At 42.4% G+C, this 26,459-nt stretch overlaps 1 long non-coding RNA gene across 1 annotated transcript in view; it reads right to left on the reverse strand.

Moving 5' to 3' along the window:
- Positions 1-1,873: 1,873 nt before the first annotated feature.
- Positions 1,874-26,459, reverse strand: part of LOC118548959 (uncharacterized) — a 47,317-nt gene continuing 22,731 nt past the window's right edge. The window contains exons 2-3 of the long non-coding RNA XR_004923822.2: positions 2,684-2,901; positions 1,874-2,384 (exon numbers count right to left, since the gene is read on the reverse strand). This is a non-coding gene — a long non-coding RNA (uncharacterized LOC118548959). The remainder of the gene's footprint in view (positions 2,385-2,683; positions 2,902-26,459) is intronic.

A 26,459-nucleotide genomic window follows, 5' to 3' on the forward strand; every position in this document is an offset into this window, starting at 1 on the left:
AGGGTGGTGGGGTTCTGAGCATGAGCCCGGAAAGAGGCTGAGGACGAGAGATGCTGCTTGTGGGTGGGACCAGCTCAGCAGTGGACAGGTAGGCTTGGAGAACTAAAGGGAATCCAGTCCCAGTGACTGAATCCCCACCTGGGTCCCTTGTGCCACCTCCCTGTCCTGGTGAGCTGCTTGGGCCTGGACCCTGTTAAAGTTGGCTTCACCTCCATCCTGTCAGTCAGCTCTGCCCCAGCCTGTCGTCCACCTCAGGAACCCTCCCCGATGTCTGGGCCCTGCTCTCTGAGAGACTTCCCAGATAGAAGGGCTGCTGCCAAAGACCTCCACATGCCACTAAGATAAGGTGACATTGGAGCAGAGACCTGAAGGAAGGAGGGGGTAAGCTATGTGGATGTGTGGGGAAAGAGCATTACAAGCAAAGAGAACGCAAGTGCAATAGCCCTGGGGCACGGGCGCACTTGGCTTGTTCCAGGAGCAAGTGGACTTGAATGATTTGGGGAATGGGGTAAGAAATGGGGTAGGAGAGGTGGCAGACGTAATACGTAAAGGGTTAGGAATCTGGATTTTACTCTAAGCGAAATGAGCAAAATACTCTTGTCAAAAACTCACAAAACTTGCAATCCGAGCCAGCTAAAATAACAAGGAATGAGCAAAGATGAGCTGAAGTCAGAAAAACTAGGATGTGGTCCTCATTCTAGCTCCATCTTCTGTGATAAAGCATGATGACAAGTTCTATTTCCACTCCACCTGCTGCTGGTCCTTCTCCCTAGAAGCAGCCCCATCCCAGGGAGACTGCCCTGTCCCTTCCCCTGTCTACCTTATCCATGTGTAGTTAGGCCTTCCTTGCCCTATGTCACAAGTATGAAAAGTGTTCGTGTCCCCTGTCTTGGCCCAGTGGAAGAGAAAGGAGACAATCAACAATAGCCCTGGTTAGTTAAGCCTCTTAGCATGTGTACTTTGTGGGAATGGGCTAGTGAGAAGGGGAAGATGTTGCTACTGGCCCTGAGAGACCACCATCCCTTCCTTCCCCTTGTCCCTCATCTCCCACTCTGTCCACCACCACATGCTCCATGTGCTGAAGGCTAAGTTGATGTTCTGTTGTCAAGCCCAGGGGCTCTGACTTCATTCAATGACAGGGAATGCTTGACCTGATTCTCTAAAATACACACTGGCCATGTATACACATCTTACCTACCTAGCCACACTCTGCCTCATACTCCTTGGTGACTTGAGACATCTGGTCCAGAAGCAGGTGACACAGTTATGGCCAGGATTCCAGAAATTCACTGTACTCTAGTCATCACTAATGTAGCCTAAAGAATAATCTAGGTAGCAGACTTCTGAACAGCATATCCATGATCAGTACAGTTAAAAGACAACTTGGAAAATGACACATAAAGATAAAATATAATCTGTATGTACACGTGCATATGTATGCATACATGTATGTGTCTATTAAGTTTCCCCATAAAAAATGGATAAAGGACACAAAAGGCAAGTAACAAAAGAAATATAAATGCTTGAAAACCTCAACCTCTCTAAGACTCAAAGGAAGGTCTATTAAAATATTGAGAGTAGTGTTATTTAGAAAAGGGGGGACTATATTCTCCAGCATTGCTGATGGAAATGTGAAGTGGTACGACCTTTCTGGAGGGAAATCTAGCAACAGGTAGGAAAATTTTAAACAGGCAAACCCTTAACTTGGCTCTTTTACTTCTAAGTATTTATCTTGAAGAAATAACTGCGCAATTCCACAAGGATGTATGTGCGAGGATATCCAGGGATAACGACCTAAACCTCCACAGAGGGAGCTCGTTAAATAAGTCAGGCTACATGCATAGCATGGACTAGTCTTTACCGACCAAAAATGACGTAAAGCGGTATTTATTGACATGAAAAGGAATCCATGATATACTAAGTATGAAAAGCTAGATTACAAATTATATTATATAGATTATATATAATATAATATAACATAATATAATATAACATAACATAATATAATAATATATATCAGAAAGGAACCATTTTGGGTTACCTTTGAATTATAGGATTTTATTTGATTTTTAGTTTTTCCTTTTTTTTACAGTTTCTCTGAATTTTAAATAATGAACAGTTGTGATTTCTTCAGTCAGAGAAAATCAGCAATGTTGAAATGCTCTGAAAAGTGAGGTGAAATGCTCAGTCAGTAGACCTCAGTAGAAAGGAGATTCCTTTCTCCTCTGTTCCCAGCCAGAAGCCAATCCATCATGTCATCTCCAGATAGCACGAGGCTGCAACTGGCTCAGACAGATGAGTGTCTATCCTATTTTTAAAAGCTCCTGGAGAAAGAGGCTTCAAACTTCCCCTTGACAATCCATTCCAGGGTTTATCAAATTCATCTGAAAAAGAAATTTCCCCTTATATCTAATCTGAAACCCTTGCTCTGTGACTCAAGCCATTGCTTCTCTCCCTCAGCTTGCAGTGAAATTAGGAAATGGTGACTGCATTTGTCCTTATCTAGAGCAATTAGTTTCCAGAAAGTCTACAATTATATAAAGTCTACAACTGTATATGCGCAAGTGAAACACATGCGTGTACTCTCTCTTTCTCTCTCTCTCTCTCTCTCTCACACACACACACACACACACACACACTCTCAGGGCAGTCTAAATCGGCATTAAACATAAGCAAACCTTACATTCTGCGCCTTGGGCTCAATGCAAGAAGCCATTTGGAAAGCCCACCCCATCCTCGGCTGCTCTGAAGTACAGAATTTCAGCCCCGGGTGGTTTGTCTTGTCCTTTCAGTGGTGGCAACATCAGGAGCGTAACCCTGAGCAGGAATACGAACTGCAGATGTTGCAGGAAGCGATCTCGGACTGTTCCGGTTGATAGAGGAGTGTAGCACCCTCAAACCCTGAGAAAAGGAAAGAGTTTGCTGATATGGACAGCCAGTGTGAATGATACATTGTGACAAGAGCTTTTCCGCCCCTCTCTCTCTTTTTTTTAAAGGATTTTATTTATTTGTCAGAGAGAAAGAGACAGAGAGAGAGAGAGAGCGCACAAGCAGGGGGAGTGGCAGGCAGAGGGAGAAGCAGGATCCCCGCTGAGCAGGGAGCCCGATGCGGGGCTCCATCCCAGGACCCTGGGATCATGACCTGAGCCGAAGGCAGACGCTGCCACCCAGGCAGCCTGCCACCCCTCTTCTTTTCATCACTCCTCCCTCCCTCCTCTTTCTGTTGTTCCTTCTCTTCATCCTCTCCTGCCCAATCCATCGTCCTCCACACCACCATCGCCAACATTTATTGTGTATTTACTGTGCATCAGACACTGTTCCAAGAATGCCGCATATACTCATTCTCACACACACCCTAGAAAGGAATCCATTAGTGCCATTTAAGGTAGTTTCATCCAAGAGCTCTCTCTACTTGCTGGGCACCAGATGTCCTCTAGATACCACCCATTGGAACCACAGAAGGGTTTCCCTGCCCTTAGGGAAGCCTCGGGGTGGGGGAGGCATGCCCATGAGCCTACCATGACTCAGGGACCAAGGTAGTGGAGCAGGGTAGAGTGGTGGGCAGGCCTCAGGCTTTATAGCCTAGAGCAAATGCTACCATATCTCCACCCACAACCCTTGGACAATCATGCATTCCAGATGACTTCCAATTGTCACCGTCTGCATCTCTGCACCTGAGGGTGTTTGTTCCCCAATCTAGGCATTCAACCAATGGCTCTCGGGTATTGGTGTATAAATACCCCAGCTCCCTCAGCTCTTGAGTGGGCTAATTTGGGGTCATGAGTTTTGTGCTTTTTCTTTTGGAGATTAAACCATAATTGCCATTATACTAGCTGATATAATAATGTATACTTTTTTGGCTGCCTCCCCTCTCCTGGATTACTTTCCACGGCCCAATACACTATTTGCACTTGAATTATTGTCTCAGGGTCTCCTGAGTTAGGAAAACCTAACTAAGGCAGACTCTAAACCAGACCTCGTTTGAATTCCAGCTCCAGTACTTTCTTGCTATATGATCTTTGAAAAGCTTTCACTCTCTGGAAAGGGGGAAAGCTGGTGCAGGGCTTAGACATTATTATATATATAAAGTTCTGGTGCCCAAGCCTTCACGAAATGGCCATTCTTACTGTTACTCTTTACTGAAGGAGGTGCTATTGTTCTATGGTCAACTGTTCCTATTCCTTTTTTTTTTTTTAAGATTTTTATTCATTTATTTGAGAGAGAGAGAGAGATAGTGATAGAGAGAACATGAGCAGGGTAGAGCGACAGAGAGAGAGAGGGAGAATCAGACTCCTCACTGAGCAGGGAGCCCAACATGGGGCTGGATCCCAGGACCCCAGGATCATGACCTGAGCCTGACTGAGGCACCCAGGTGCCCCACTGTTTCTATTCCTAAACAACTGTAAAACATCTTTTCCTTCCTCATTAACACTTCTGGAAACTCTAACCTCAAAGGCTTAAAGCTGACTGCTCTCCAGCCTAGGACTAAGAAAGCTAACAGCAAATTTGACCTAGTGTAAAGACCTGATGTAGTTCCTCAGAGTTCAAGTTCTACTTCAAAGAAATAATTGCAAGTAATTTTCTGAGAATGAGTTTTGTCAAATTGTTCTACCCACTTGCTAATTTAGAGATGCTAATTCCTTCCTTGGGTAGAGTGCTTTAATGTTGTCAGAACATTGCCGTCCAACGTTTATAATTGCATCTGATTCTCATGTCCGATCCTTGTGTCAGGATAGGATAGGTTGTGCTCCCTCATGAACCCCCACAGTCTCGGTGGATTAACACAACAAATATGTATTTCTTGCTTGCTCTCTCATGAGTCAGCTGGGAAATCTACCCCCTGTCATCTCTGTAGGATCTACACTGACAGAGTGGCCATCATGGAACATGGCTGCTCATTGTGGCAGAGGAAGAGAGCATTCAGGAGTGTTCCACTCTAGCAAGTCAATGTTGCGCTCCAAAGTAACACTCTCATTTCCTCTCACAATTCACAGACAGGATCTGGTCATGTGGTTGATCCTATCAGACACCGGAAGGCAGGCAACAAGAAATTGTTGAATAGATGTGGGGACCACCACCACATTATTTTACCCATTGTATGATGGAAAATATGAGAAATGGCAAGTTTCAGTGCTTTCTTAGAGTCCCCCAGAGAGTGTGGGCCTAGGGTTCTGCTGTGGTTCCTTCTCCCTGAGATGCCTAAAGAAGACTACATTAGGAGGCAACGTGGGTCTGGTTTCTCTCCTATCTCTCTGAAACTCAACAAACCTGAATCGTCTTTGTAATGGTCCTACCTACTGGCAATCTCAAGGTCAAGGACTGAATGGTCAAAGAAACTGAATTACCGGAAGAATTTAGGGATCAAGTGGTAAAGGGATTTTTTTCTAAAGCAGTAGATTGTGTAAAGAAAGCGGCCCTTCCCTCTAGCCTACCACCTTATCCCCAGAACCAGGTAGAACTCTCCAACCAGTGGAATTGTAAAGCACTCAGTCCTTATCACTAATATGTGGTGTTTTTCTCTGAAGTCTTGAAGCTTCTACCCAGTAGTGTCCTGGAGCCTGCTCATATCAGCCTCCAGGAACCAGCTGCGAGCATCTTTTCCCAGCACCACATTTAGGAATATCACAATGGTGCCTTGAAATTGGCCATGGTAGGAATATTGATACCACAGAAATTGGAAAATCAGGGCCTTTTTTCTCCCAGAGAGCTGGTTGGTAACTGTGTACATGTCTCCATGCTCAATCCTTCACATACAATTGGCTTTTCCTTCATCTTCTTGCCCACCACATGGGCATGCCTGGATTCTTGAAGACTGGAGAGCTTCTCTGAGGAGAGACACTGTCTTATCCCTTTTTAAAATTCTTCCCTTGCCCGGCACATACTTATATGGCCTGTACTATTTGCCAGTCATCGTTCTAATTACTTACATGTATAAAGTCTCTAATCCCTGTGAGGAAGGCACTATTATTTTACAGATGAACAAATGGAGGCACAGAGAGGGTAGGTAACTTTCCCAGGTCACGCAACCAGGATTTGAACCCAGGTGGTCCAGCTCAAGCATCTGTACTTACAACAACCACACGCTACTGCCTCCCTCACAGAGCACATTATAGAAGAACAGGAAGATTTTGATTCATTAAAAAATGACATTAAACACCATTTTTCTGAATCTACAATACGAATTATGCCTGGCAAGGTAAAGTAGATTTTTTCATTTAATATTCATTCATTGGACACTGGCTGTCTGCTAGGCTCTGTGCTAAGCGATGACAAGAATACAAGGATGACAGTAATAGGAGGTACCATTTACTGCGCTCTTATGAAACAGGCCCTGTGGCAGGTGCTGAGGGCCTACAAAGATGATGATGATGACTGATAGGAGGACAGCACTAAAAGTTACATTACCTGAAGCCTTGATGTGTGCATCACACCGTGCTGCGTGTCATTACATTTCAATTTTGCCACACCTTGTGAGACAAATATTTTTCATTTTGTGCCCATTTTACAGGTGAGGGAACTGAGGCCCAGGGAGGTGTCAGAAGCCACACAGCACGTCAAAGAGCTCACAGTGCAGGCTGCTCCTCTATAGTCTGTCTATCAGGCAGTAGAGGTAGGGGTTTCCCTCCATCACCTTCACTCACACCACAGCCAGGGTGTTCCATCTGTCTTCCAACTCAATTCTGAAAGTTTCCTTTTTGACATTCAGGAGAGCTCTGATGTTGTCAGTCCAACATCTTGAATATATAGTGAGAGGAAGTCCAGTAAACCAAAGAAAAAAGATTTTTCCAAGCAGTTTGTAGGAAACATGAATCACTGGCATTCCGAAGAAGCCTATAACAAGCATAGATGAGCATGATATTCATCAAGTTCAACACATGGTGCCACTGAGACCAGAAACTCATTACGTGCTCAGTAGGGAGCTGAAAACCAAAGTATGGACCTCTTCTTCCCATATACACCCGACTTTGTAATTAGAACCTCCTATGGGAACATTTTCAGTATGAACACAACTTTGAACTTGGAATTATCAAAGTTAACTTTGAAATGAAATGCCCCTATCAAATAGTGGGATAAACGTTTAAACAAATATGCTAGAACTTGAACTATTTGAACGTTTTTATCTTTAAAAATGATACCATAGAAGGTTATTCTCTTGTTTAATAGTGTTATCACTTAAAAATATCGATAGTCTTATTTTTAGATTTGTTTTCTGGTTCAATCCAGGAAACACACAGAAAATGCAACGCATGTGCGCACGCGTGTGTGTGTTACGATGCAGTCCATATTTCTGGTTCTCTTTAATAGCTCACGTTACTGAGTATGTTTGGTTCCAAATGACTTTATGCTCTTTCTAAAAACAAACTTTACCTGCCATCAATATTGTAATCACTAAGGGAGAGCCAAAAGAATATGCCCTGGGCTCTGCAGGGCAATTTCAAAAGAACAGTCCCCCAAATGACCTGAGGGAGAACTTCATTAAATATTCAAGCTGAATACTTTGAGGATAAACATTCTCATTTGAGCTTAAATATACTCAGTAGTAGGATTTTTAAAAAGCGTTTTCAGTCTTACTACTTTCAAAAAGATTTAAGATTTAAAGCAGTCATTGACCACTTAAATCGTCACATCAGTTTATCCTAAGACTTCATATGACCAAGTTTCAGGGTAATACTTGTTTGAATGTGAAGGAAAAAATGAAGTTTTATGTTGAAGGATGTGAAAAGGAAATCTTGGGAGAAAAAGATCATAAAAATTCTTTATTGAAATATAGATTTAACATAATAAGATATGACAAACAACTGGGATAAGGCGAAATTATTTTCAATCCTTACCATATGTTATAGAGCAGAATAAAGAGAGACAAATGCAGTGTAAAAAGACTGCAGGGACAAGGACAAGTGCCAGCGAGGTTGTGGAGAAGCTGGAGCACTGCTGATGAGAATGTGAAATGGCACAGCCACTTTGGGAAATACTTGGCTGCTTCTTAAATAGGGGCGCCTGGGTGGCTCAGTCGTTAAGCGTCTGCCTTCGGCTCAGGTCATGATCCCGGGCGTCCTGGGATCGAGTCCCGCATTGGGCTCCCTGCTCTGTGGGGAGCCTGCTTCTCCCTCTCCCACTCCCCCGGCTTGTGTTCCCTCTCTCGCTGTGTCTCTCTCTGTCAAATAAATAAATAAAATCTTAAAAAAAAAAAGTTAAGCATAAATTTGGGGCACCTGGGTGGCTCAGTCGGTGAAGTGTCTTGATTTCGGCTCAGGTCATGATCTCAGGGTTGTGGGATCGAGCCCCGCATCTGGCTCTGAGCTCAGCGGGAAGCCTGCTTCAGATTCTCCCTCTCCCTCTGCCTCTCCCCCCACTCTCTCTCTCTCTCAAATAAATAAATATTTTTTTAAAAAGTTAAGCATAAATTTACTATATACCAGCCACTCCACTCCCAGGTATCTACTCAAGAGAAATAAAAATATATATCTACACAAAGACATGTATGTGAATGTTCATAGCAGCTTTATTTATAATAGTCAAAAGGTAGAACAACCCAAATGCCCATCAGTGGATGAATGGATAAGCAAAATGTGTTGTAGCCATCAATGGGCTACTATTCGGCCATGACAAGAAATGAAGTGCTGATATATGCTACAGCATGGCTAAACCTTGAAAACATTACACTAAGTAAAAAGAACCAGTCACAAAAAATTGTTTATTGTATGATTTCCTTTATATGAAACATCTGGAATGGGGATATTCATAGAGGCAGAAAGTAAATTCGTGTTTGCCCAGGACTAGGAGTAGGAATGAGGAATGACTGCAGGAAATGTCTTTTGTGGTGATGAAAATGTTCCAAATCTAGACTGGAGTGAGGTTTGCACCACTCTGTAAATTTACTAAAAAGCCACTGAATTGTGTACCACTTAAATGAATCAATGGGTTCTCAATCACACCTCAATAACGCTATTAAAAATAGGGGCACCTGGGTGGCTCAGTCGTTAAGCATCTGCCTTCGGCTCAGGTCATGATCCCAGGGTCCTGGGATCGAGCCCCGCATAGGGCTCCCTGCTCAGTGGGAAGCCTACTTCTCCCTCTCCCATTCCCCCTGCTTGTGTTCCCTCTCTCGCTGTGTCTCTCTCTGTCAAATAAATAAATAAAATCTTTTAAAAAAAGAAAATATTTTAATAAAAAAAAACACTGTTAAAAATAAACACTGGAATTAATGACTTTACCTTCTATCTATTTCTGGTTCCCAAACTTAAATTTAATGTAAAAATAACAGAGGGATGTTAGATATGATTACATAAAAACGTAGAGGTGTTACACATCAAAACACAAAATAGAAATAGAAGAATAAATTGACAATATTTACCATATATAAGACAAAAATGACACAATTAGTATATAAAGTTTGCATACAAATCTATGAGAACAAAGTAGTGAGATCCCAATTATAAGTGGGTAAAGGATACCAACAGACTACTTCACCCCTTCTTTGAAAAATGACTAAGAAACATTAGAAAAATATATCTGACCCTAAGAATAAGCAGAAGAATGTAAATTTAAAAAGCTATAATTTTCACCAATTAAAGTAGCAAATTGTTTTGGATAAAACATTCCATACTGGCCTAGGTACGGTGAGACAAACTCTTGTGTGCTCTCTTGCCATAAATATAAATAAAGACACCTTTTCAGCAAAACAATTTGGTTGTTTGTCTCAGAAGCCTGAAAAAAAATCTATAACTTTTGACTAAATAATTCTACTATAATTATAGGGTGCTAGCTTGAGAAACTAATTTAAGATGCAGAAAAAACTTCATGTACAAAGATGTCCAACTAAGTACTATTTATAATAATAATAAAAAACAACCTGAAATAGAATATGTAAGTAAACTATTCTACATTCATACAATGAAATACTATGTCACCATTAAAATTACTTTCGAAGACTTGATAACATGGGGACATATTTGAGTCATCATGTTCCATGGGAAAAAAAAACCCATCAGTGTACAAATTGTTAATGGGGAAAAAACATCACATTAGGATATCATCTCAATTAGTAAAAAATGTATGGAAAAAAGACTGGAAGGAAATATACTAAAATACTAACTGTTACCACCTCTAAGTGGGATTTTCAAATATGTATCATAACAATACTTTCATAGTTTTTAGAAAACATAATTTCACGGTGTTTATTAAAAGGAAATCCTCAAAGCAAAAGACCAAAGGCAGGTATCCCAGAACAGTTCACTGCCTATGGTTTGAAGATCATCATAACCTTGTGTATCAAAAACTCGTACTGGATTAACCCCCAACGATTTAGTGTCATACGTTAAACTTTAATTCACCGGACAGATGCTGTATTGCCTATTATTCACATGTTCTTTAAACCCACTAACTGCTAGGTTGGCAGCATGAGCTGGTTTTGCAAGGAAAAAGTTAGCAAGCCATCTCCCAGCTGGGGCTGTCCACCAACACCCATGGCGTTATTTGTCGCATTTGATGATGGCCCAACAGAGCAATCACTGTCTATAGTACGTCAAAAGGAACCATGCAATTAAGTCAATCCAGGCCCAAAGTCAGTGAATTCAGTGAGACGAATAAGGTTAAAAAAAAAAAAAAAAAGTCAGTTGGTATCACATGAAGCAAAACTGATTGATTGACTGAACTTCTCACTTTCCAACTGATTTGCATAGTATTCTGAGCAGTCCAACCTGCAGCTGTTTCCAGCTACACTCTCTCACTAGAGCTAATAATAAATTTTTAAAAATCTGCGATACAATTCTTCAAGGTACCATGGTTTCCATTTTGACAGGCAACCTCCCGCAGCACAGCCTACATGAACTGCAGGAGCTGGGAGGCATCCAGCCTCATGCCAGAGCAGAAACTCGGAGGAAAGCAAGTCCTTCGTATCTGACTTCTAAAGAAAAAGCAAAAGGAGCCTCTTCTAACAAGAGCTACCCTGCTGAAATCAACCCTAATTCCCAGAGCTGCTTCCCATTTCATATTTACGAACGGCTTTTACAGCCTCAGTGGCTACAACAGGTTCCTTGGACTGTTGTGTTACTGTTGTCTTCCCTCTTGTTTGTCCTCTGTGTATGGATACTCATCAGGCTAGAAATATCTGTTCTATTAACCCCTGCAAAGGAAAGAAGGCACCCCACCAGCCCAGCGTGGAAGGAAAATACTACCTCGGAGGTAAGGAGCCCCAGGTCTGGTCTCAGGGATTTCACTGGCAGGGAAACCGTGGGTAAGCCTCTCTGCTGCACAGCTGTGCACTGCACCAAAAAGTGGAAAGTTTGAAAAGTGTCATATTCAAGAATCTGGTAAACCATGGGGCGCCTGGGTGGCTCAGTCCTTAAGCGTCTGCCTTCGGCTCAGATCATGATCCCAGAGTCCTGGGATCGAGCCCCGCATCAGGTTCCCTGCTCCGCGGGAAGCCTGCTTCTCCCTCTCCCCCTCCCTCTGCTTGTGTTCCCTCTCTCGCTATGTCTCTCTCTGTCAAAGAAATAAATAAAATCTTAAAAAAAAAAAAAAAGGAATCTGGTAAACCAGATCCTCTGAAATCCTTCCCTAAAATGCAAAATAAAATAAAGAAACATCATTTAGTTGAAATGCATAGCTAAGCTCACAAGAAAGTAAGGGGAATCCTCAGAAGACCAAAAAAAATGAAGTGAGAGCAAGAAATCAGAATTTTTTTTTGTCTTTTTTACTTTATTTCTTCTTTTTTTTTAAATTCTTACCAGTTTATAATCCTTTATTATTTCTTTTTTTTATTTAATTTTTTTATTGTTATGTTAATCCCCATACGTTACATCATTAGTTTTAGATATAGTGTTCCATGATTCATTGTTTGTGCATAACACCCAGTGCTCCATGCAGAACGTGCCCTCCTCAATACCCATCACCAGGCTAACCCATCCTCCCACCCCCCTCCCCTCTAGAACCCTCAGTTTGTTTTTCAGAGTCCATCGTCTCTCATGGTTCTTCTCCCCCTCCGATTTCCCCCCCTTCATTCTTCCCCTCCTGCTACATTCTTCTTCTTCTTTTTTTCTTTCTTAACATGTATTGCATTATTTGTTTCAGAGGTACAGATCTGAGATTCAACAGTCTTTCACAATTCACAGCGCTTACCAGAACACATACCCTCCCCAGTGTCCATCACCCAGTCACCCCATCCCTCCCACACCACCCCCCACTCCAGCAACCCTCAGTTTGTTTCCTGAGATTAAGAATTCCTCCTATCAGTGAGGTCATATGATACATGTCTTTCTCTGTTTGACTTATTTCGCTCAGCATAATACCCTCCAGTTCCATCCACGTCGTTGCAAATGGCAAGATCTCATTCCTTTTGATGGCTGCATAATATTCCATTGTATATATATACCACATCTTCTTTATCCATTCATCTGTTGATGGACATCTTGGCTCTTTCCACAGTTTGGCTATTGTGGACATTGCTGCTATAAACAAAGCCCTTCGGGTCCCTACTTTTGTATCTTTGGGGTAAATACCCAGTAGTGCAATTGCTGGATCATATGGTAGCTCTATTTTCAACTTTTTGAGGAACCTCCATACTGTTTTCCAGAGTGGCTGCACCAGCTTGCATTCCCACCAACAGTGTAGGAGGGTTCCCCTTTCTCCGCATCCCCGCCAACATCTGTCATTTCCTGACTTGTTAATTTTAGCCATTCTGACTGGTGTGAGGTGGTATCTCATTGAGGTTTTGATTTGGATTTCCCTGATGCCGAGCGATATTGAACACTTTTTCATGTGTCTGTTGGCCATTTGGATGTCTTCTTTGGAAAAATGTCTGTTCATGTCTTCTGCCCATTTCTTGATTGGATTCTTTGTTCTTTGGGTGTTGAGTTTGATGAGTTCTTTATAGATTTTGGATACTAGCCCTTTATCTGATATGTCATTTGCAAATATCTTCTCCCATTCTGTCAGTTGTCTTTTGGTTTTGTTGACTGTTTCCTTTGCTTTGCAAAAGCTTTTTATCTTGATGAAGTCCCAATAGTTCATTTTTGCCCTTGCTTCCCTTGCCTTTGGTGATGTTTCTAGGAAGAAGTTGCTGCGGCTGAGGTCGAAGAGGTTGCTGCCTGTGTTCTCCTTTAGGATTTTGATGGACTCCTGTCTCACATTGAGGTCTTTCAACCATTTGGAGTCTATTTTTGTGTGTGGTGTAAGGAAATGGTCCAGTTTCATTCTTCTGCATGTGGCTGTCCAATTTTCCCAACACCATTTGTTGAAGAGACTGTCTTTTTTCCATTGGACATTCTTTCCTGCTTTGTCAAAGATTAGTTGACCATAGAGTTGAGGGTCCATTTCTGGGCTCTCTATTCTGTTCCATTGATCTATGTGTCTGTTTTTGTGCCAGTACCATACTGTCTTGATGATGACAGCTTTGTAGTAGAGCTGGAAGTCTGGAATTGTGATGCCGCCAGCTTTGCTTTTCTTTTTCAACATTCCTCTGGCTATGCGGGGTCTTTTCTGGTTCCATACAAATTTTAGGATTATTTGTTCCATTTCTTTGAAGAAAGTGGATGGTATTTTGATGGGGATTGCATTGAATGTGTAGATTGCTCTAGGTAGGACTGACATCTTCACAATATTTGTTCTTCCAATCCATGAGCATGGAATGTTTTTCCATTTCTTTGTGTCTTCCTCAATTTCTTTCATGAGTATTTTATAGTTTTCTGAGTACAGATCCTTTGCCTCTTTGGTTAGATTTATTCCTAGGTATCTTATGGTTTTGGGTGCAATTGTAAATAGGATCGACTCCTTAATTTCTCTTTCTTCTGACTTGTTGTTGGTGTATAGGAATGCCACTGACTTCTGTGCATTGATTTTATATCCTGCCACTTGACTGAATTCCTGTATGAGTTCTAGCAGTTTTGGGGTGGAGTCTTTGGGATTTTCCACATAAAGTATCATATCATCTGCAAAGAGTGAGAGTTTGACTTCTTCTTTGCCAATTTGGATGCCTTTGAAGAAATCAGAATTTTTTAAAAGTAGTGAAGCCAAGGTTGCCAGAGGACATTTGCTGATAATCACTGCTCAGGAAGACAGAAACGAGGCCTTGGGCCTTTAAAAGGTATCAGGTCAAAAAGCAGACGCTCTCTTCTGCCATCCTAACTCCATGAATTAAGTTAAATCTCCAAAGGGCTACCTACACCTTCAGGAAAAGGGGGAGTGACAGCAAAAGCAAGAACAAAACTGTCGCATGAAGGCAGAGCTATGGTTCCAGGTGAAAGGGAAAGTAGTCTCCCCTGAGAATGTGTCACTTCAGGCCAACCTGCATGCATTTTGTCATCCATCACATATTTATTGAACACCTACTATGTGCCGGGCTGTGAGCTAGATGTTGAAAATATAGCAATGGACAAAACAGGTCAGCTCTGCCTTGAAGGAGATTATATTCTAACTGTGGAAGACAGACAGTAAAAAATATATATATATATATAAATCAGGTGATGATGAATGCTAAGAAGAAAAATAAATAAGGGTGAGGATGATAATAAGTGACTGGATAGGAGTAGAATTTTCTATAGTTTGGTGAAGGAAGGACTCTGGTGACATAACATCTAAGCAAGACTTGAAAGGAGTGAGGGAGTGATCGGGCAGTGGTTAAAGGGAAGTGCTTTCCAAGAAGAGGGGACCAAAAAGGTAAGAGCTCCTAAACCAGGGCTGTCTGAGCAAAAGAAGAGCACAGAAGATAGAGTCCTAGAGACAGTGGGGGGCCAGACCACAGGGCATCCTGTGGGCCATATGGTGACTTGGAATTGGTTCTAAAGAGCTAAGAAGATGATGAAGGTTGAGTTAACATTCAGAAGGCTTACTCGGAGTGTTGTTTGGGGAACAGACCATAGGGAGCAAGAGCAGAAGCCAGAGAGCCAGTTAATACAACAGGCCCAGCAAGAAGTGATGGTGGCCTAGACAACTTCGTGCTATGGTCTGAGTGTTTGTATCACCCCAAAATGCACATGTTGAAATCCTAACTCCCAAAGATGACGGTATTAGAAGGTGGAGCCTTTGGGAGAAACTTAGGTCATTAGGGCATAGCGCTCATGAATGGAATCAGTATTCCTATAAAAGAGACCCCACAGAGCTCCCTAAACCCCTTTTCCCATGTGAACGCACAGCCAGAAGATACGAGCCATGAACCAGGAGGAGGGCTGGTTCGCAGAAAGTAACCATGCTGGTGCCTTGGTTTGGGACTTCCAGGCTCCACAACTGTTGAGCAAGACATTTCCATTCTTTATAAGCCACCCGATCTATCGAAGTTTGCTGTAGTCACCCAAGCAGACTAAGACAATTGGCATAATGGAGATGGCAAAAATGGCCACCCGGATGTCCTGATGGACTGGAAGTGCCTTGCAAGAGAGAGAGGATCAAATGTGATTTTAAGACTTGTGGCCTGATTCACTGGAAGAAGAGGGTTGGCTTTCCTGAGATGGGCAAGGGTGGGGAGGGACAGGTGGAAGACTGGTGGAGATCGCCTGGCCAGGTGTGGGTGTACTCGGCTTGACATCCCATGGGACCTACGATTGCAGATATGGTTGTTACGCCAGGAATTTTTGACAAAATAGACACGTTTCCAAAAAAAGTCTAACCTTCCAACTCTGATTTAAGAAGAAACCTGGCTATTCTTATAAGCTTGAAATAAATTTAATCAGGGGTTGTGGGTTTTGTCTTCCCACAAAGAAAACTTCAGTAAATTCTAACCAACATTCAAAGATCACAACATTGCCATTCTTGTTATGTAAACTCTTAAGAGGAGAAAGGGAAAGAGAAGGACAGGAAGAGGGAGAAAGAGATGAGGGGGAGGAAGATGAGGGAGGAGGAAAGAAGGAACATCCCAATTAATGTCATAAAGCTAATGTATCAAATTGAGAATCATACAAGAAAAATTACACAACAATCATCTGTGAATATAAATGCAACAATTCTAAATCACATATTAGCAAACCAAATCTACCAGTGTATGAAATGTAAAATACAGGATGCCTGGGTGGCTCAGTCAGTTAAGTGTCTGCCTTTGGCTCAGGTCATGACCCCGGAGTCCCAGGATTGGGCCCTGCAACAGGCTCCCTGCATCAGGCTCCCCACTCAGCAGGGAGTCCGCTTCTCCCTCTGCCCCTCCTCCCTGCTCCTGCGCTCTCTCTCTCTCTCTAATAAATAAAATCTTAAAAAAAAGAAAAGTAAAATACATATGATCAAGATTAGTTTAATACTAGAAAACCTTTTACTTTAACTCACCTCAAATTAAAGGTTATGAGGAGGCCTTTCACCACCAAGGAATTACAAATGGTGAGTGGGATGGTGAATCCGTAAATATGTGGGAGATGTTCAAACTCATTAGCAAATTGAAGAGATATTATTTTAAACACACCAATCTGACAAAAAAATTTTTTAAGCCGACGATACCAAGGGTAAGCAATGACCAACCCAAGAACAATAAATTAACCATAAGCAAATAACAAGCCCTAGCACCTAGATTGTTGCTTCTAAAACTTTTTCCAGGATTCTGGAGAGATGGCTGATTCCAGGTCCATGACATAAAATGTATGCAACGAATCTGGCATTTCTTTTTTTTTTTTTATTTATTTATTTATTTATTTATTTGAGAGAGAGAATGAGATAGAGAGAGAGAGCATGAGAGGGGGGAGGGTCAGAGGGAGAAGCAGACTCCCCGCCGAGCAGGGAGCCCGATGTGGGACTCGATCCCGGGACTCCAGGATCATGACCTGAGCCGAAGGCAGTCGCCTAACCAACTGAGCCACCCAGGCGCCCCTGGCATTTCTTGTCATACCAGAAAATTAGGAAGCTGCTGAAGAGTGTTACAGATGAGTCAAAAAGACATATAGACCAACTTAAAGAGACGCTCCCACTGGCCAGAGATGGGACAGTTGAGCATCAATAAGTTTAATAACTGCAATGGACTGAAATATTAAACATATTTCAAATGCGGTAAATAATAATTTTAAAAACTCACTGGTTATATCTAGAAGATGTTGGAAATCAATTTATTATGAAAACTAGTAAATAAGGGGAAAGCATCAGGCCAACTGAATCTGTTTACAAACTATATCTTAGGATACCAAATGGTTGATGAGGAAAAGGATTTCTTTCTTTTTTAAGATTTTATTTATTTTGAGACAGAGAGAACATAAGTGGAAGCAGAGGCAGAGAGAGAGAGAATCTTAAGCAGACTCCACGCTGAGTGCAGAGCCCAACTTGGGGCTTAATCTCACCACCCTGAGATCACGACCTGAGCCAAAATCAAGAATCAGACTCTTAACAGACTGAGCCACCCAGGTGCCCGTCTTTCTTTCTTTCTTTCTTTTCTTTCTTTCTTTCTTTCTTTCTTTCTTTCTTTCTTTCTTTCTTTCTTTCTTTCTTTTTCTTTCTTTCCTTTTCTTTCTTTCTTTCTCTTTCTTTCTTTCTTTCTTTCTTTCTTTCTTTCTTTCTTTCTTTCTCTTTCTTTCTTTCTTTCTTTCTTTCTTTCTTTCTTTCTTTCTTTTTAAGATTTATTTATCTTTTAGAGCGAGGGAGAGAGGGAGTGGGGGGAGGGGCAGAGGGAGAGAATCTCAAACAGACTCCACTCTGAGCACAAGCCTGACTCAGGGCTCAATCCCATGACCCATGAGATCATGCATGACCTGAGCTAAAACCAATAGTTGGGCACTTAACCAACTGAGCCACCCAGGCGCTTCAAAAAGGATTTCTTTATAGAAGTATTCCAGCTAATAAATGAAGTGGGGGTGATAGAATTTTAATATTTTAATGCCAGAATTAAATAATGAATCTGGACAATAATCATTAATGGCTGTTGCTAACATCATAAAGAACAGTTAACCAGATATCATATGCTTCCTGATGGATGAAGTACACCACATTATCTGAAGTATTCTTGTCAGAAAATTGAAGCTAAATACGATCAGTTCTCTAGATCTTTCCACCAATTTACAGGAAACAGAGGGTTCAGTGGAACAAGCTGGTTGACATATTGGAACATAATTGCAAAATCTAGACTGTGGGAAGGTATATGGAATAAATGACCTGGTTTCTTCAACAAGGAAAACCGTGCAGAACATAATTAGAGGTGGATACCAAAGGTAAGCCAGACTGCGCAGTACACAAAACCCTCACACACTGCTTGTGGGAGTGTTAACTGACACAATCACTTTGGTCAATAACTAGTCAATATCAGGGCACTCAGTGCTGCATAGATCCTACCAAGTAGATGCTCGCCTTCTAGCTTCAGACCCTGGAGAAACTCTTGCCTGGGGGCACTACAAGACAGTATGGGAGTGTTCAGAATGACAACATTTGAATAGTAAGAACCCCCTACCCAAATGTCCAGCAATCACAATAACAAAAGTAAAATGTGGTGTATTCATAAAAAGGAATAACACATTTCGGTGAAAAATGAATAAACAGAGCTACCTGTGTCCACATGGATAACTCTCACATCATGTTGCATATTTTTGAAGAATACATACAGAATAATACAATTTCTACAAAGTTCAAAAACTCATAAACCTAAACAACATATTGTTCAGGATCATAAGTGGTCTGATGGGCTTCAAAGGCCTGACGTAGGTTGGGCAGATCTATAGGTAGTAAAACCATACAGAAAAACAAAGGAGTGCTAAAAACAAAATTCAGCCAAGGGTTTGCCTGAAGGACAGAGAATGTGTGGGGCTCGGTTACAGAACAGAAACACAGCGCCTTCAACAGCACGATGTCTTCAAGTGGTTGTGGACATATGGGGGTTACATTATTCTTTATAACATATACACATGTATATTTATGTTCTTCTATGTACATGCTCCATTTCTAAGTTTGTTAAAGAGAGTGAACCAAATGACTAGAACCTTTTCTATCACTTAAAATTCAACCCATGTGACTTCTTTCCCTCACAAGCCCATTGGGAAAAATAATAGTAATTTTCTCATAGAATGTGGTGAAGATGAAATTAATTAGTGCACATCAAGTGCTTGGCTTAGAGCCAGGCATATTATTAAGTGCTCAGTAAATGTAACTAGTACCATTACCATTATCTTCTCATTCACCACCAGCCCTGCCTGGAGAGCACATCTTTAAGTATGATCAAGGACAGGAATTATTAAAATCGCTAACCAAGGAAGAAGTTATCAAAGAATATTTGGTATTGTTGCTTACAGCAAAGCGAGTGCCAGGCAGGGGACAACTTGGTCCTCCTCCCTCTGCCCCATGGCTGGCTTGGTTTTGACTGAAACCACAGGCTGAGCCCAAAGGCTTACAAAGAGTCATGATGAAGAACACGGAGAACACAGCACCACAGTTTTCCTCAACAGCCAAGTATTCTCAAGGAGCTTCGAGAAAGCTGTGTCCTCCTGCTTAAAGAATGTGATGACTTCATTCAAAACTGTCTGTCCAACCTGCCCCAGGCCTTTCAAGCCTGTCAGACAGACACACTCACCACCATGACTCGGTCTTCCTCGTTTGCTCTTGACCTGCATTTTCCCCAATCTTGTCTATATTGGACATGGAACCCTTGACTCCATGATTCCTGCTTCTGCCTCTCCTGAGGCCTTTTGGACTTGGGCCTGTTCTTAGTCTCCCTATCACTTACAGTACGGTCCTCCCCATCAAACAAAGCTTGTCTTGCCCTCTGGGGCTCCATCTTCTGGGAGGCACTGAATAGGAAAGCGTTCTCTGGTTCCAGACACAATCCTGCCGGCTTTGGTAAGATGCTTTTGGTTGCAAGTAACAGAAACTCCAACCTAAAGACAGTATTGGTTCAATAACTAAAAACCACAGTAATAGGGTGAATGTCAGTGGCCCAATGGTGGTACCAAAGATATGGTTTCTTTTCATCTTCTCTTCTATGATAGCAGCTTCATCCTAAAGCTGACCCCCTACATGTTAGCAAAATGGCTGGAAGCAGCTTTAGAGGCTACGTGTTTCTTCATTCATGTCTAGCAAGAAGGGGGAAGAAATGTCTCTCCCAGTAGCTGAGAAATGAGATGTCTTCTTTTCCAAAAGTCTCTAAAAAAATCTTTCCTTTGGTTCATATGCCTGAATTGGGTTGTACGTCCTGAACAAAGCACTATGGCTAGGGGGATGGAATTTTCTGGTTGAGGATTAGCTAATGAGAGTCTAAGGCTATGTTTTTGGAATGGTCTCCTCTCCCAGAGCATGAGGGCTGGCAGAAGAGGTACAATTCCTCTGCTGTTCCACCCTCGCCCCCAGATCCATGCTCTGCTCTGTTCTACACCCTCAGGGGCAAACTTGTCAGAATGCATTACACCAGCTGTCTTGCTCTCTAGTTTCTAGTTGCATTTGATCCTGGGAACACCAATGGAAGATCAGAAGGTGGGAGGGAAACAGAGTGGGGGTAACTATTTTCCCAGCTGCTCCTTGCCTTGCTGCGTCTTGAGCAGAGGCTGTGTTCTTCTACAGGGACAACTCCTGTTGGGTGGCCCCCAACTTTTCCAGCGGCAGCTCTAGCCAGGTTCTGGTCCCCTGTTCCCTCCTTCATTCCATCAGCCACGGGGTGAAATGGCTCTCCAGCTCTCTGCTGTTGCCAGTCCCTTAGCCCTCCATCGTCCTTTGTTGGTCCCCCTCCCACTGATGTCTCTGTAACTAGCCCCTTCACTAAACCCTGTGGTTGTGTCTTCTCTTACTAGTACGATATCTGAGTGAAGATTGGGAAAACGTTACCAAGAGGAAGGGATAATGGATAACAGCAAATGCCCTCCGTTACCCACTGCTCCTGCCCTCCCCCCCCACCCCCTCTCACACACTGATGGGAAACTAGAAAAATGCCCTTCATTGGTCTCTAACAGACCGTTTAGTATTCTAGCTTGTTATTCTGCTATGGATTACATACAATATCAATAATATTTTAAAACAGATACACACACAATAGGAGTCCTGTCTCTTTCTAGAGAAATGCTCTCGTCATTCCCTGAGAGTGAAGGACTTCCAGTTGCTTCATGAGCCCCACCTCAGGCAGAACAATGCTAAGATCTTTAGACCTGGTCTTTCTGCCAAAAATGGTGCTTGATTGCTCATAGCACAGTTCGATAATCAACTGGAAAACAGAAGACAGGAAAACAGGAGAGAGAGAGTGGACTAGGATTCTCAGAATGGAACAGGGCCCAAATGAATGAGTTATCCCACAAGAAATGCACACTTCACAAGCCTCCTGGTTATTTGACCCAGACCTCAGTGACGGTGGTGAGCGTCCCCTCATTATTGCCAACCCTTCTGCCACCGCCACATGCAGGTTTGCTGTGACCCTGGGGAGGAGATCTTGTGCCCACAGCAGGACTGAGGAGGTCAGGCCAAACCACTTTTGGGGAGGGAGGCTTTGTATAGGAAAGGGGGTACAAGTTATGGGGTTGGGAGGCTGCTACACAGGAGAATTCCTACTGGGTAGAAAATATTGCAAGATGCCCACATACAATAGGGAAAAGTATGCTAAATGATGTGAAGAGATGGGCTCAGGACTGCAGAGAAATCCTATTCCAGAAAGTTACCCACCCTTACTCCTTCAGGAAAGAATGAGCCCTGGCAACTGGTCTAACTGGTTGTCAACTAAGATGAATTGAAGAGGAAAAATATTGGGCTTTGTCATGATGAATGTACATGTGTGTATGTGTAAGCAAGTGTGTGTGTGTGTGTGTGTGTGTGTGTGTGTGTGTGTAGATATGTGTGAGGTTCCCCACCACAGATAAGGTTCTCTTTTATCCTCTCACTCCTTTGTAATTTCATGCTTGTGCTTTACTGGGCGAGCCCCCCTACCTCCATTGGCCCCCATCTTGACAGCGGGGGAAGGACATGCACATCCACACAGGGGCGAGCACCTGGCACCCCGCCTCACCACAGCTGTTCCAACCACGTAAGAAGCACGGGGGTAACCGGCCATTCTCCATGAGAACAAAGGGCCAAGGATGCAGAGATAATTGTTATCAAAGGGATTCAACTTCCTGGATGACCTCATTCCGAAGATCTGCAGAGCCCAGATAAGCAACACAGGGCTCTGGCAGAGGGCCCCTCCAGGGAAAGACAAGGGACAGGAAGCTGACTTTCCATAGTGTGTACTGCCTTCCGTGACTGAGGGGCAGAGCACCTGTGGCCATCAAACGTCAGGACGCCTCATACCAGCTCCCGCCAGCTCCACAGGAAAGACAAGTGATGGTCCCCTCACCCCCAGTGTACGGACTCCACCGAACCCATGAGGATCCCTAGGGAGTTTTTCCTTCTGTGTCCCCAACCATATCCATCTCTCATAGTTTTATTCAAATGAATTTTATTCAAAAGAAGTTCATTCTTGAACTTCTTCTTTCATATTATCAGACTACACAGCATCAAAAATAGTAAGAATAGGTTACCAAACGGTACATTTCAGAATTTAATTTCTGAGCCAAATGGCTATAGTTAGCAATTGAGAAAAATAAATGATGTTTCTAAGCATGTATTGATTCATCATCTCATCACTTCTTGAGCCCTTTCTCTGCCAGGGAGACAGAAAGAAAAAACACATTCCCTCTTCTGAAAGAGCTCGCAGATTTGTTAGAAGTCACAGAGACTTCAACAAATGGTTATAGAAGTGCTGCAAAGTGATTTTATCCCTAGAAATCCTACTAACATTATATTAAATAATAAATAAGCCAGAAGACTCATCTGTCAAATCTTTGTTTTATATTGTTCAGTTTGACCACAGAATTTGTTAACATATTCAATACTCTCACCCCAAATCAACTGCCTTGTTCCAATAGAACTTTCTGCAGGGACGGAAAGGTTCTAAATCTGCACTGTCCGATGGCATAGCCATGAGCCGCGTGTGGCTACTGAGTACTTGAAATATGACTGAGGAACTGAATTTTGAAATTTAATTAATTTAAATTTAAATAGTCAGCTGTGACTAGTGGTTACAAGGTTACTAGCACAGGTCCACTAGATCTGGTCAGACGTACCAAAACCCGTGAAAGTTAATCCACTGAGATTAAAATCAAGTAACACACCAGTGAGAAGGGCCAATGAAGCACTAATGAGTCAACTGCCTGCCCACCTGGACTCACTCGGCCTTGAATGTCAGGAAGAAAATGAGCCTGTTACTCAGATGGGGCAGGAAAGGAGGTAGGAAGCGCAACCATAAGGTAATGCTAGGCGGCTAAAATGGAAGTAGCAGGCAGCAACAAACCAGAGCAAGTTTGGGGGGGTGAGCAAAAATCAAGAGTCAGATGCTTAACCCACTGAGCCACCCAGGTGCCCCCAGAGCTAATTTTTTTAACTGCTTTTCATACTTTACCTGGCCATCTCCAGTGTATCTTTTAAGGTTGATACTCCCTGTTCCAAGAAAGCTCCCCCGACCTCCCCTTGCTGTTGGGTGCCTTTCCCTGCTTACCTCACTCATAGCCAGCGTGATAATACATCCCACTGCCCCTGGAACCGTCCCAGTTTATGCTTGGCATCCCATGCAGTTTCTAGCATCTGTCCCACATGTTTATTTTTCTGTAAAATACTGTCCGTGATGACCGCATCAACATATGTTGGGGTGAGTTTGGTAGAGGTCCACTTTGTACTTCTAGCTTCTACCAAGCTCTCGTCTGCAGATATGTAAGATGCACGGGCAGGAAACAGCATCCTGACTTTAAAGGGTGCTTAAATCTGAAGACGACCAGCAACAACCTGTCTCCTTTCCTGAACTTTTCCAGATGCAAACCAGAACAGATGATAACGAACATCTCCCTTTCAGGGACAGTATGCAGTGTACTTGTTGCTGATACAATGAAGTATATTTCTGTAACTCCTGGTCTTGGGAGGTGGGGGAGATGTATTCAGCAGCACCGCTCCTGCCTGTTGTTTGGTGTGCCAGCCAGGTGTGGCTTGGCGGGTACAGGGGCCTGGCAGATACGCTAAGCCACCAGGCTCCAGTCAGCGTAGTCTGGGAAATAAGGGAAATTAGACACAAGGTGCCTGTGTAAAATATGCAGGAGTTAGAGACAATAAAGTATGTAATGAGTAATCTGAATGCTCTTGCTATAGAGGCTTTTCACTTATACTATGGCATAAAATTACATTTATTTTGGGGCGCCTGGGTGGCTCAGTCAGTTAAGCGGCTGCCATCAGCTCAGGTCATGATCCCAGGGTCTTGGGATCGAGCCCCACATCGGGCTCCCTACTCCGCGGGGAGCCTGCTTCTCCCTCTCCCTCTGCCTGCCCCCCCCAACTGCTTGTGCTCTCTTGCTCTCCCTATGTCAAATAAATAAAATCTTTTTTAAAAATTACATTTATTTTACTATTTTGTTAATACTTTTTTTTGTTTGGCAATAAATGTTTGCAGCAGCAACTGAACAAAGAATGTACATGTTAAATGAAAAACGACTGAATTTCCATGTATTAAGAAAGCTGATGGGTATGTACATGCATACCATCTTTGATAACACTTACCATCCACTCTTGGGTTCTGGTATCATCACTGACCGCATTAAAACCAGACACAAATCTACCGAAAGATTTCCAGCCTCTATTTCAGAAGTTAGAACTATTTTAAAAAGGCTGTGTCCCCGATGACAATTTCACATACGCAGCTGCCGGAGGGGTGTTGACATATCACTCTGGGAAGCATGACTTTTCACTCAGATCAAATGACTATTCTTCTCAATTAATTTTGCCCATGTTTATTCCAAGTCTGTACACTCACAAAGTGAGCGGAGAGCTGCACAGGTGTTGGTGATATTAGCAAAGAAGGGCTGCCAAACAGCTGCACGAAGTCTTTTTTATATTAAGGTCCTCAGATAACTTCGATAAGTCCTCAGATAATCAATTAACTCTAACGATGGTGTGATTTTCCTTCCCCATACAATTCATGAAATCAAAGTAAAGTGCTGGAAGTTTATTCTCAGGTAAAACATCTGACATCGTTGGGAATTCTGTTAAAAATTCAGCTCAAAAGTTCAATATCCGAAGATAAAACATGTTTCTTTTTTTTTTTTTAAAGATTTATTTGAGAGAGAGAGCGAGGGCAAGCACACAGAGGGAGAGGGAGAAGCAGACTTCCCACTGAGCAGGGAGCCCGATATGGGGCTCGATCCCAGGGCCCTGGGATCATGACCTGAGCTGAAGGCAGACGCTTAACTGACTGAGCCACCCAGGCGCCCCAAAACGTGTTTCTACAGTAATAGTAGGAATACAAATTTTGTTGAGAACATAGGCTCATGGAAAAATAATGTTCTTACCAAATTAAGAAAGCCACAGAGCAGGATGTACTTGGAAATTGCTGTGGAGCACATAATTCCTGATTGTATCCAAACAACTGTGATATTCCACCAAAGGAAACAGAAACCATCATTGTCAAAACTTACAAATGTTTCTATATATGAACAAAGTAACCAAAGTACAAAATTCTCGTGACAGAGCTTGTATTAAGTTTCTGATCGCCCCTCTCAAAAAACCTCATGCATCAACAATAACAACAAAAACTTTAGCTTAGCAGTACACGTTTTCTTCCTTTCTCTGTTGCCCATCAGCAATCTGGTTTTAGAAATGTTTGAGCCTTTGAATAATAACTATTTTGTAAATCACCCTACGTGTCCTGGAATACTATTGAATTCTTTTGAAATAATTCCTTAAATGTTGGTTGCATTGTGATGAAAATCAATTGGAATATTTTAATAAATTATTCAATAGATGGAGCACAAAAAAATTCAGGTTGTGAAACTTTTTATGCATCGTAATTATCTAAAACAAGCTTACACGGGGACAGATTGAAATTGTCCCTACCCAAGGAAGGGAGGAAATGAAAAATTAAATCTTAGGAGCTCAGAGGTATAAACTATCTTGATTTGTGAGAAAAATCTCTTGAGGAAGCTCCTATTTTTAATTAGGATCAATTTATATCTTGTACTAAAATGAAACTGCAAAGGCCTGCAATTTAACAACATCTAACTTTAGTGAAACATTCAAAAGAATCATAAATAGTGAGGAATTATTTGGCAATTGATGCCTTGTAAAAATACTTGTTGAATAAAGATGCTGTGAATGGCAGCAAAAGACATATATTGGGAAGTTATTTGGGCTGAAATATTAACACAATCTGATTTGAAACATTAGAATGAAGACTATCCTCTGTTAATCTGCACTTGCTCTGAGCTTTCTAAATAATTCAGCACCTGTTTAACTCAGTCAGTTAAGCATCTGTCTTTGGCTCGGGTCATGATCCTAGGGTCCTGGGACTGAGCCCAACATCGGGCTCCTGGCTCAGTGGGGAGTCTGCTTCTCCATCTTCCCCCTGCTCATGCTCTCTCTCGCTATCTCTCTCTCTTGCTGTCTCCCAAATAAATAAATACAATCTTAAAAAAAAAATAATTCAGCACCTCTAGAGAGTATCCTCTCAATTAAAAATATTTTGATCCGGGGTGCCTGGGTGGTTCAGTCCTTGAGCATCTGCCTTCGGTGCAGGTCGTGATCCT

Source organism: Halichoerus grypus, chromosome 12, assembly GCF_964656455.1.
Source record: "Halichoerus grypus chromosome 12, mHalGry1.hap1.1, whole genome shotgun sequence".
Classification (NCBI taxonomy): domain Eukaryota; kingdom Metazoa; phylum Chordata; class Mammalia; order Carnivora; family Phocidae; genus Halichoerus; species Halichoerus grypus.